At 45.1% G+C, this 11,765-nt stretch overlaps 1 long non-coding RNA gene across 1 annotated transcript; it reads right to left on the minus strand.

Moving 5' to 3' along the window:
- Window positions 1-4,301: 4,301 nt before the first annotated feature.
- LOC128598231 (uncharacterized) lies at window positions 4,302-11,505 on the minus strand. Its single transcript, XR_008383601.1, has 3 exons — window positions 11,368-11,505; window positions 9,712-9,805; window positions 4,302-4,478 (listed from the first exon to the last, which is right to left on the minus strand). It is a non-coding gene; the product is annotated as an uncharacterized LOC128598231 (long non-coding RNA).
- Window positions 11,506-11,765: the final 260 nt, after the last annotated feature.

The following is an 11,765-nucleotide window of genomic DNA, read 5'->3' on the forward strand; positions in this document are numbered from 1 at the left end:
AGGCAGGAGAATCGCTTAGGCCCAGGAGTTGGAGGTTGCTGTGAGCTGTGTGAGGCCACGGCACTCTACCGAGGGCCATAAAGTGAGACTCTGTCTCTACAAAAAAAAAAAAAAAAAAAAGCGCAGATGGGGACCGGTCCTCCTTGGGTCTCGCAGAACCCAGGATGCACAGCAGCGCCCGTCGCTCGCGGTCGGGGCTGGGGCAGCGCGAACGGACGCTCTTAGCGGTCGGCAGTTTCTGCCGTGGCCTCAGTCTAGGGACGCAGCGCGGCTAAGATAGGACGCAAATCTGAGGCCCCAGAGGGATTCTGAGGGCGCACTCTTGGCGGCGACAGCCACAGTGTCTGTCAGTTGCAAACTCAAGGCCGCCGGCAGATGCGGGTGACGCGGTGCCGGCAACTAGGGCTGCGCCTGGCCCGGGGACACCGGCGGAGGGCGGCTTCCAGGCAGCGGGCGGGCCGCTGGCGTCGCAGGGGGGACTCCCTAAAGCGAATGGTTCTTACGTAGCCAGGAGAGGAAATCCGACCCTGTAGGAGCGGTGGGTTGGTGTCTGAATCCATGCTTACCCGCGGTTAAAAATGGATTCTCCTTCGGCTGAGAAAGATGTCCGTTGAGAAAGGTTCTCGCTCCCGGTGTCGCGCCCCGTTAAGTCGTGGGGAGCCCTGCACACACCCCGACCCGCAGGGATCCTCTCCACAACCAGCCCTCCGCTCGGACACACCCCAGTGCTCCCGGACCTGGGGTTCCTTTGCAGCGCCCTTCACCTATCCCAGGCTGCCCTCCACGGAGGCAAAGCTCCGTTAAGTTCAGTTAAAGAAACCCATTTTCAACATAATCCACTTTGTGTAAAAGAACTTTGGTCACCCTCAAACCGTTGGTGAAACGTTAAGAAACAGACAAAACATTTTTATGGAGGCAATTTTGACATTCAGTAATTTATAGTTATTGTTCAATTTGTCCTCGAAATGTCACCTCTGGAAATTTTTTCTACACAATGCATTCAAGAATATTAAGTGTATCATTTTAGTGATAATGAAAATGTGGACATAGCCTGACAGTCCATCAATTTATAAATAAAACAATGGTTAAATAAAATTATGTGCATACTTATAAAATAATACTCTATATACAAAGAAGATTTGTGTGTATATGGGAAAACAAGTCTAAGTTTATATTAAGTGAAAAAGAGTAAGTTGCAGAAAAGAAATAGTTTGTATAATGATTCCACATTTGTAAAGCTGCAGGAGGAAAGGATGTTTACCACAGCTAATCAGATATGATTAGTGACTTCATTTCATGGGTGATTGTGTAAGCAATATATATATACATATACACACAATATGTGAATATTTCTGGAGGAATATACATCTAGCTGTTATTTTGGGATGATAGGAGGATATGGGGAGTTAACTTGTCACACTGTATTTTTTCAAAACTTGATCTTTTTAAAATGAGCATGCAATTTTTTTTTTCCTTTGAGACAGAGTCTCACTGTCTGCCAGACTAAAGTGCAGTGGCATCATCATAGCTCACTGCAGCCTCAAACTGGGCTCAAGCAGCCCTCTTCCCTTAGCCTCCCAAAGTGCATAAACCACTAGGGCTAGCCAGTTTTCTATTTTTGACCACACAAAACAATAAAGAGTTTTGAAAATCATACTGCTTCCTGGTCCCAAGTACACAAGATTGTTATCAGGGTGTTATCACTTGTGCACTTTCCTCTGATCCTTTCATTAGTGTGTTAATTTTCCCTTAAACCTCTACCCACCCCATACAGTATTCAACAGATCTACATTTCTCAAAAGTTATGTTTTATACACGCAAATAGCTTCAAATCCTTTAAATGAAAATGATGAAAGAAGTGAAAACATTATTTCCATTTAAACTATTCCAACAATTTAAATGAAAAGATTGGTACAATATTTTTTTGGCCCTTGGAAACATTGCAATTTAAAACATATTACTTCTTAAGTTCTATGTGGATACAGCCTGTTCTTCCCTCTTGCTGCACTTGTATCCTCTCTCAATGCAGCAAACCAAAAGAGTGGGTCTTTATAATATAATTTTTCCATTCAATGCAGGAAGATTTCATACTTCATAAAAGATAGCATTGGAAAGGTGAAGAGACACAGGAAAGGAGATGGGAAGGGCACTCTTGGCTGAAGAGACACTGGGAATAAGGTTGGAGGAGAGGGAATGTGACTTGGAATGTGGTCTGTGATTCTGAGATTGTTTAAATCAGTCTAAATTTTGTCCCCAAAATTTGAACACAGTTCATAATCTGGGAAATGAACAAAGCTGTACAGAAATGATGGGGCAGAAATGATCTGGCATTTTAAAATATTCATATATAAAAACGGCACCCAGCAGCAATAAATGGAAACAATCTACCCTCCATCAAGATATCTAGTATGGTTCTTATTTACACATAAAACAAGAGCATATTTTTTTTTAGAGCAACAACTCAGAATGATGCAGGGTCACACACCCAGAAAACATACCTCCAGATATTTGCCCCAGACCCAGACATCTCTCTCCTCCTTTTCATATGTATTAATAGTATTGGGATAAAATGCAGGTGATCTGGAACAAACTATTTGGGTTCAAATCTTGACTCTGCCATATATTAGCTTATGACTGTGGCCAAGGTATATTTAAACTATCTGTGCTTCAAGTTCATCATCTCAAAAATGAAGGTAATAACATTATTTATTTTACATTGTGTTGTGAGAAAGCTTTTATAATAGTGCCTGGCATATACTAAAAGTTTAATAAAAATTAGCCAGAATTATTACTTACTCCTTTACGCCACCTCCAAAAATTTTTTCTTCCTCATTCTTCTCTCCTTAAGAAACTACTACCCTTACTTTTTCCAAATTGCCTTCCTTCCATTCCCTTATTTAATGGAGATTCTAGTGGTAGCTCCTCACTTTCCCATTTATCTGTTTCCATTCATTGCTGCAGGGTGCCACCGCACTTTGCTTCTCTCTCCTACCCACTGGGAATTGAAAATACCTAATGGGAAACCTAGATTTTATTCTTTCCCTTATCTTGTTATACTTTCTAGTTTTATAAACAACGTTATTGATGTATATTTCATGTATCATAGCTTTTACCCATTTCAGGTGTAGAAAACAATTTTTACTAGCTTTACCAAGTGGTACACAATAAATTCATTTTAGAACATGTTCATCCCCCACCCCATAAGATCCTCAGGCCCTTTTATAGTTAATTTCCCCTCCCACCCCCAACTAGAGACAACCACTAATGTACTTTCTGTCTGTATAAATTTACTTTTTCAGGACCTTTAGATAGATGGAATCACACAACAGATGGTCTCTTTTGTCTGACTTTTTTACTTAGCATAATATTTTTTGAGGTTCATCCACGATATAACGTGTCAGTAGTTCAATAATGTTTTCTCACATGTAAAATGAGAATAATTTTTTTCTGTCATGTCTAGGAGAATCGTGTTATACAACAATATTGATAACATATAATTAAAGCTAATTTATTGTATCTACATTACTTTAGGTGTGGAACTAAGGGTTTTGTTTGCATCATAGAACTTACACTTCACAACAGCCTTATGGGCTAATTAACTGATATTGTTACATCCATTTTCAAGTTGAGAAAACTAAAGTTTAGAAATATAAACAGGCTTGGTTAAGATCACAAAGCTAGTAGGTGGCAGAGTAGGGACTTAAATGTAACTCCATATGACACCAGAGCCAAAGTTAGAGACAACTTACACTTCTAAGTTAACAAAGGTTCCTTGAATTCAGTACCATTCCATCATCACAAAAACAAAAACCAGGGAAGTTTTTGTATTACCCTGGTAAACTGATGGATTAGGATTCTGATTTCTGAAGAGGTTGCCCTGGGAACTGTCTTGGTGAAGTCTAGGAAGAGAGGCTGGACCTTTACCCAGTTGCCCTAAAAAGAGATAAATGTGTAGGGAAACTCCTTAGGGATCTACGCCTCTTACTATTAATTTTTAGGTTAGATCTCATGACAGCACATTATAACAATTAGTCTGGATCCTTTCAACCTACCACCCAATGGCACTTTAGGAAAAATTTTGTTTGCACAGGCAGAAAGAAACACTCTTCTCTAATGCCACCCATAAGAACTCTCCAGTTATTTAAAGTAGGGAAAACTTCTTGGTTTTTTATAATAAGTCACAGGCTTCACATTTATTTCAACAGGTCTTTCAGAGACATTCACCTTCAAGCATGTCTATTATTATGAATGTATGAATAATGTTCATTAGTTTTAGTCATTATAAATACAACAAGCCACATTCTAATGTGTTCTATTATTTCTGAAATACACCCAAGACACCCTCATTAATCACAGGAGGAAGGGTGGTCATCGTGAAGGCCTTTTCTCTTATTCCATGGAGGAAGTCCAGAGGGCTCACAAGAGGTTGCCTAGGTGTTCAGTGACAGGGTGGAGGTGAGAATTCAAGACTTTAGTCCCTGAAAAAGACCAGGAGAAGAAAGTACTCAGATAAATCCCATCCCAGCTCAACAGCAGGTAATATACAGAGAACAAGGCCTCTTATTAATGTTTATGGGCAGTATGCACTGCCCTCATACACTGCCAATAAATTTCCCAGCATCACTTATCTGTTCAATGAAAATAAATATTTGCTGATGTTAGATGGTCTTATGACTTTTGCTTATAGTATTTCAGTAAAATTATACAAAAAGACGGTTAAAAAGTAATACTGTATTTTAAAATAGAAAGTGTCTAGCACAGTGCCTGTCATACAGTAGGTGGACATTAAATATGTGTGCATCGAATAGATGACCCCATTTGATCTTGTCCTCTGCGGATAGCACGTATATGTACTATTATCCCTGTTGTCATTATAAACTTCCTTCTCAGATTAGAAGCCCCGGGTCACACCAAATCGCTGGGTGGGAAGCCAGGGAGCTCTGGGGAAAAGCCCTCGCGTACACTAGGCAGGAAGGGGGAATGTCACAATTTCCACTCCGCTGCTGCTGCTTCAGCCACCGCAGCTTTGTCGCATGCCCAGGTGAACAGGGCGGAGAGGCGGCCAGCCTCAGGAAGCTCTGCAAACCCGCAATTCAGAGCGAGGTTACAGGACGCCGCCAGGTCGGCAGGAGGCCTCTCCGTGCCTAGGCAGGGCCCGCGTGGTCCCAGCCAAACCCGAGGCGGTGGCTTCTTGGGGCTTCCGTTTCTCGCGGTGGCTTACGGAGCCTCTACCGCCTGGCTGCGTCCTGGCCTCCAGCGGGCCACTAGGCGCCTTCCCCGCCTTGGCGCCCTGAGCAACTGTGCCCTCTTACTCGCGGGGTGGGAGTGGGGGGGTGGGATTTTTTTCTCCACACTTTGGATATCCTCTACGACGGGACTGAGGGTAGCAGAGGGGAAATACAGAAATGTAAGAACAGTACAGCTTTTTCTTACTCAGACCTTACAAACCCAGCAAAGTCACAAACCAAAGCCTCCCAGTAGGGCTCCCTTGTACTTGGAGTAAACTACAGCTTCTTGGGGTCCGCCTCTCAACCGGTTCTGAGTAGCTGAGACTGGGGCTCTCTCCCACCCAGCCCTGGGACCTGAGAAAACACCAGTACTCAATAGACAAGGATATTGTGAAGTTTCGATGACATCATCCCAACAAAATACAGCATCTGGCACATAGTAGATGCCAGACAACCTCCCTTCATCTCTAGCCAAACTCCCAGTGCTTATTCCCAACATCCTCCTTGCATCCCACCTGGGACAACCCCCTTCTGCCTGCCCAGGTCAGCACCTCAGTTAGCAAGGAGCATCCTGCTCCATCCCTGGGCTCTTATTTCAGTCCTCAGTGTTGTCATTTTTGTAACTGTGTGACCCTACCTTTCTCAAACATAAAACCAAATATGCACACATGTACAGACTGCTAAGGCTACATGAGGGTAAGGACTAGCACAGGCCTTGCTGACTGAATAAATATCTGCCCTGTAGCTGTGGGCTGTGGACAGAGAAGGCCAGCTCCACCCCTTCCCCCTCCCCCATTCCTGCAGCTGGTGGTGCTAAAGAGCAAGCCTCTCTCTCCCTTCCCCAACTCAGAGGCCATATTCACCCTAGCTGTGGTGACAGGTTGATGACTCCTATAACAGGGCCCTTTCCTCTTCTGGAGGGTTCCTGCCTGTAGGAGCCTGGTGGAGGGACCACCAGCAGGGCCGGAAATCTGGAGAGAAAGTCTCTGGCTGCCACTGATTTCTGTTTTCTAGAACTGATGTTTTTCTACAATTACAACCTTCCCTCCCTCCTTCATTACATTTCTTGTGTTCCTGAGGTAGTAAACACCCAGGAAATGCATTACATTTTCCCATAACTTACTTTCAATGATCAGAAATGCTTCTATTAATAGACCTACTGTTGGTGGGGAACCTGGCTCAGAGTGAGGCTCCAAGAGCAGCAGCTGCATGCTTAGCACAGAGATGCCCACCTCCCCAACAGCTGTTTTCTGGGCCACTGTCCCCTCCCAGCACATTAACAAAAGTCAGCAGAAATTAGTGGCTGAAAATATAGACCCTGGATCCTATGCCTGGGTTCTATCCTAGTGTTACTAGCCAGTTGTCCTTGGGCAAGTTACTTAACCAGTTTAGTCCTCTGTTTCTACATCTGTGAAATGCAGATGAATATAATAGCCACTACAATTGTTGGGTAGATTAAATGAGTTGATATTTGTAAAATGACTAAGGCTCTGTAACATTCAACCAGTGATTTTTGTCAAATACTCAAAGCTTAATGCATCTGGAGGCTGTTACTCCCAAATATGCCTACCCTTTAAATGGCTATAACCCATTCTAAAGGTGAAAAATACATATAAAGATTCCACAACTTAACCTTATTGTTACATGTATTATTGATGGTCAAGTCTGATAGAATTGTCCTTGTGATTAATCAATTTCTCTTAATCTTTACCATTCTTTATTTGTGTTATAGGTGGATACATTCTGGAAAGAAAAAAAAAAGCAAAAACAGGCTCAGTGCCTATAGCCTAGTGGTTAGGGTGCTGGCCACATACACTGGGACTGGCGGGTTTGAACCTGGCCTGGGCCTGCTAAGCAACAATGACCATTACAACAAAAAAATAGCCAAGTGTTTTGGCAGGCATCTGTAGCCCCAGCTACTTGGGAGGCTGAGGCAAGAGAATCACTTAAACCCAAGAGTTTGAAGTTGCTGTGATCTGTGACACCACAGCACTCTACTGAGGGTGACATAGTGAGACCCTGTCTCAAAAAAATAAAATAATTTAATGCCAAGTGTTCAATAAATTATGTCAAGCTCATACCTTCCTGAACCTTAACACCTTAACAGTTTTCCAGAAAGCCTAGGTGAGAAGAGGTGGCTCAGACTCAGGTTGGCTAGGTCTCAGAGCTGGAGTGAAGTCATGAGTGCAGAACTATATGGCTACTTCCTGGGCAAGAATTTGTCTAACAGCATCCTAGAGACTACCTCTCTGCCCTCATACATCTCATAGGCTTCCCATTCCCAGATAACCTTAACACCAGGGTTTTTTTTTTTTTTTTTTTGTAGAGACAGAGTCTCATTGTACCGCCCTCGGTCGAGTAGAGTGCCGTGGTGTCACACGGCTCACAGCAACCTCTAACTCTTGGGCTTCCGCGATTCTCTTGCCTCAGCCTCCCGAGCAGCTGGGACTACAGGCGCCCGCCACAACGCCCGGCTATTTTTTTGTTGCAATTTGGCCGGGGCTGGGTTTGAACCTGCCACCCTCGGCATATGGGGCCGGCGCCCTACTCACTGAGCCACAGGCACCGTCCAACACTAGGGGTTTTATAAAGGCCTGCTATTTCCCACTGCAAGGCCAAGCATGCCAAAGAAAGCATCTTCAAAGCTGCAAGAAAAGATGAGATCTGGATCTTCCTCCCTCCCCCAGTATTTATCCTAAGCCAACACACACACACACATTTATTATCCTAGATAATGTGTCTAAAGATTTAGATTATATGAGCAAGCTATGTGCTTGCTCAAGAACTTAATAAAGTTGTTGCAATGAATATTCAAGACAAGCCTGAGAAGACATTCATGATCTGTCTGGCTGCAGAGGCCCACAGGAGAAGAAGTACCATCCTGCTCCCCTAGTTCTCTGAAACCCTACAAAAATGATACCAAGCAAATCACTCCACTTTTTCTTCTAGAAATGCCTGCCTCATAGAGGCCTGAAGTGGTGATTCTCAAAGGAGGGGCAATTTTGCTCCCCAGGGGACATTTGGCAATGTCTGGAATCATTTTTGCTTGTCACTACTGGAGTAAGTGCTACTGGCATCTAGTCAGTAGAGGTCAGAAATATTGGTAAATGTCTTACAATGCACAGGGTAGCCTCCACAGCAAAGAATCCATTATTTGGCCCTAAATGTCAATACAATGGAGGTTTGTGAAATCCTGGCCTAGAAGAAACCACTACTCCCTTGGAGGAATCATTTCCTTAGAATTCCTCCAAGTGGTTAAGCAGGAAACAGTATAGAGCACCAGGAAGAGAGCCCCAAACAGGCTTTCTCAAGCCCCAAACTAAGAATGGGGAGGTCCTAGCAGATTCCTTCCTGCTTCTGCTTTGCCTCTAGAACACAAAATCCTGGCATCGGAAAAGATTAAATAAAATCCATGATTCCCAGCCCCTCAGGCTGCATAACCCTGCCCCTCATATCCTATTTCCCTCTTGCATACCCTCACTTTTGGAGCACAGTTGGAAATTTGAATTGCAATCTTTACTGTCCAGCCCTCAAAGGCTCAGCCTGCTTCCTCTCCCAGGGACAAAGTCTCCTCAATGTCCTGCCTCCTTTTGAGATGAATTCCCAACCCTGCCTCCTTCACCAACTGTAAGTTTTTCTTCACCATCTTCCTTTACCCCTCCTTCTCTTTCTAATTAAGCTACATCCAGGGTGTTGAGAGGGAGGGGGAAAGGATTCTGAAGACTTCCGTGCTGCAGATTCTGTGGGCCTACAGCCTCATGTTTTTTGTGAGGTGCCAACCACGCTGTGATCATTAAAACCCACAGTGGTGGTGGGGATTTTCTTCTGCTGTTAACCTGAGAGCCAGCTACATCTTGTTTATCAGACATGTTTTAATTCAGCTTGGTCAGGTTCCAAGTGTTGAGGTGGAGATTAAAGGCAACTGAAGAATCCAATTAGCTGCCCAGTCTTCTTTAAGCCAAAAACTCAGGTCACAAACTAGATCAAAGTGAAATTATTTCTCAACAGCTCTGTTCATTAAGGGGAGGGTGGGAGCTCACACAGCTAAGCTGGGCTCATTACTGGGACTGGCATTTTAAATACTGTATCTCCCCCAAATTACATGTTTCAGAGGTCGGAAGGAGAAACCCAGATTATCTTACATGAAGTCTCTGGCTAATAGAAAACAGAAAGCCAAAGAATGAGCATATGACTTCTAGGAAAAAGATTTAAACAGGGCTCCAATTTTCCTGGGCAGAAAAACCAAATCCGGAAACTGGAATTGGCAAAGATCACTCCCAAAGAAGCCCTCCTCTGGGAGATCTGGAGGGCTGAGAAATCTAGTTCTTCCAGGTGGCCCTGATCGCCCTATTCACCCATTTTCCTTTTCAAAACTCTTTCCACTCCTTTCTTTGAATGGGTGCAGCTGCAAGGGAGGGATCTTCCAGCTGCTCAGGCAACCCAGCTCCAGGATCCAGGAAGCCTTTAAAGAAAAACTACTCACCATTTCTGGTTTCTGGGTCCCAGGCAGCTTCATTTCCAGTGGCAGGAGATGTTCCATGGGTCTTTCTGTGTTCCTGAGGACTCTTTTGAGGGGGCTGGAGAACAGAAGAGGAAGAAAGCAAGGAAGATTCTGATCACATTTACTTCCCATAGGGAGAAGCAAATATTGGATTGCCATGAGGGTATTTAAGAACCTGAAATTTGGCTCGACGCCTGCAGCTCAGCAGCTAGGGCACCAGCCACATACACCGGAGCTGGCAGGTTTGAACCCAACCCAGACCTGCCAAAACAACAATAACAACTACAACCAAAAAGTAGCCAGGCGTTGTGGCAGGTGACTGTAGTCCCAACTACTTGAGCAAGAGAATCACTTAAGTCTAAGAGTTCGAGGTTGCTGTGAGCTGTGACACCATGGCACTATACCGAGGGTGACATAGTGAGACTCTGTCTCAAAAAAAAAAAAAACCCTGAAATTTTATATGAGAGAGACAGAAAAATTACTCTGGAGAGCAGTAACAGAACTCTTATTTTGAACTAAGCCAAGAGATCTACAAAAACATTGGCTTTCCCCCCTTACCCCCTTCTGCTTAGAAAATTCTGTTTTGCTTCTCAGGCAACCAGGAACCTGTGGGTTAGAAGATGGCATACTTTAGTCTCTCCAAGCCACAGGCTGTGGGACTCTAAATGTGGTTACAGTTTATTTTATAGGTTTTAGGCGGTGGCCACCTCTGGGGGACTCGGAAATCTAAACCATTATTGAGATGCTTCCACAAACTTTCCAGTCCCTCCATCCCATCCTCGTGGGGCCTGGGAGCAAAGCCACTTCTACATGAAGGCCTGACTCCCTTGAAAGGTGGAAGAGAGAAAGAGAGACACAGAGGGTAGGAAAGAGCAGAGAATGTGGAACGTTAAACTGAATCACCTGCCAGGGTCTTGTTGCCTTCTAATGTGTGTGTAACTGGGGCATAAATAACTGCCCCCTCTGGGCTAGGGGAGCCTTGGAAACCTCATTATGCAGAGGAGCTCAAATCTGCAGCCACCCAGGACCACCACTAGCCTTTTCCTCTTCGTAGTTAGAGCTTGCATCCTCAAGTGAGCCATTGGGAGCCCACACCTCAGGGACCCTCCCCACCACTGGTGGTTCTGAGTGCCCCAGACCCCATTCCCCAGGAACTGTAGCCCTATCTCTTCTGATGATTCATTTGAAGCAGGAACAAATCAAGTCTAGTGGGTTTTGTTTTCTTTCTTTGTGTGAGCATTCCCCTCCCTGGGATTTCATCATCCTCCCAGATCCTTCCACACCCGCCTATTCTCCATGCCCTGCGGCTGCAACAGCACCGCCAGGTCTCTGAAAATGCGCCCTGGATCATGCAGAGATCTTTTCTTACGTGCCCACACCGCGCAACAGACGCCCAATGGCTATTTTATTTTAAATCAGCGTCCTAAAATGAGCTTCAAAACCCCATTTTCTTTTCTAAGGAGAAGCTGAGAGGACACAGGTCTGAGGCAGAAGCTGAGCTAAGGCAACAGCACCCAAGGGTTGGGGGGAGGTCTAAGGATTCCGGAAGGGAGTCTGCTGGGCTCCCGCAAAGCCCTGGGGCGGGCACCCGCTATAGCCTCCCATCTGCCTCCCTAGGGTTGCGCATGAGTTTCTCACCAGTGGTCGCTGAATCACAGGCACCCTGGGCTAGCACCCTGGCTGAGAGCTGCTCCCCACAGTCTTGATGCGTTTGTCCTAAAAGCCTTAGCTGAAATGGAAATTTGGGGAGGAAGAAAGGGGTTGATGTTGGCTTGGGAAGGCAAGCCTTTATTAAGGTGACTGGCCTTCTGTCCCTGCACAGGTCACACTCCCTTGTCGGGTGGGGCTTCAGCACGCCTACAGGCCTTGAGGTTTGTGTGTCCTGCTGGTTTGGGGGAAGTGCCAGCCCAAGTCCTTACAAGGTTCCCGGGATAGACCTGGCGCACGCACGCCTTGGCCACTGGTGGGGTGGGAGGAGAGATGGACCTGCCAAGCCGCAGACCGTGCTGGCTTAGGGGTGGAGGCGGGGGTGTCCC

The sequence above is a fragment of the Nycticebus coucang genome, chromosome 11 (genome assembly GCF_027406575.1).
Source record: "Nycticebus coucang isolate mNycCou1 chromosome 11, mNycCou1.pri, whole genome shotgun sequence".
In the NCBI taxonomy this organism is placed as follows: domain Eukaryota; kingdom Metazoa; phylum Chordata; class Mammalia; order Primates; family Lorisidae; genus Nycticebus; species Nycticebus coucang.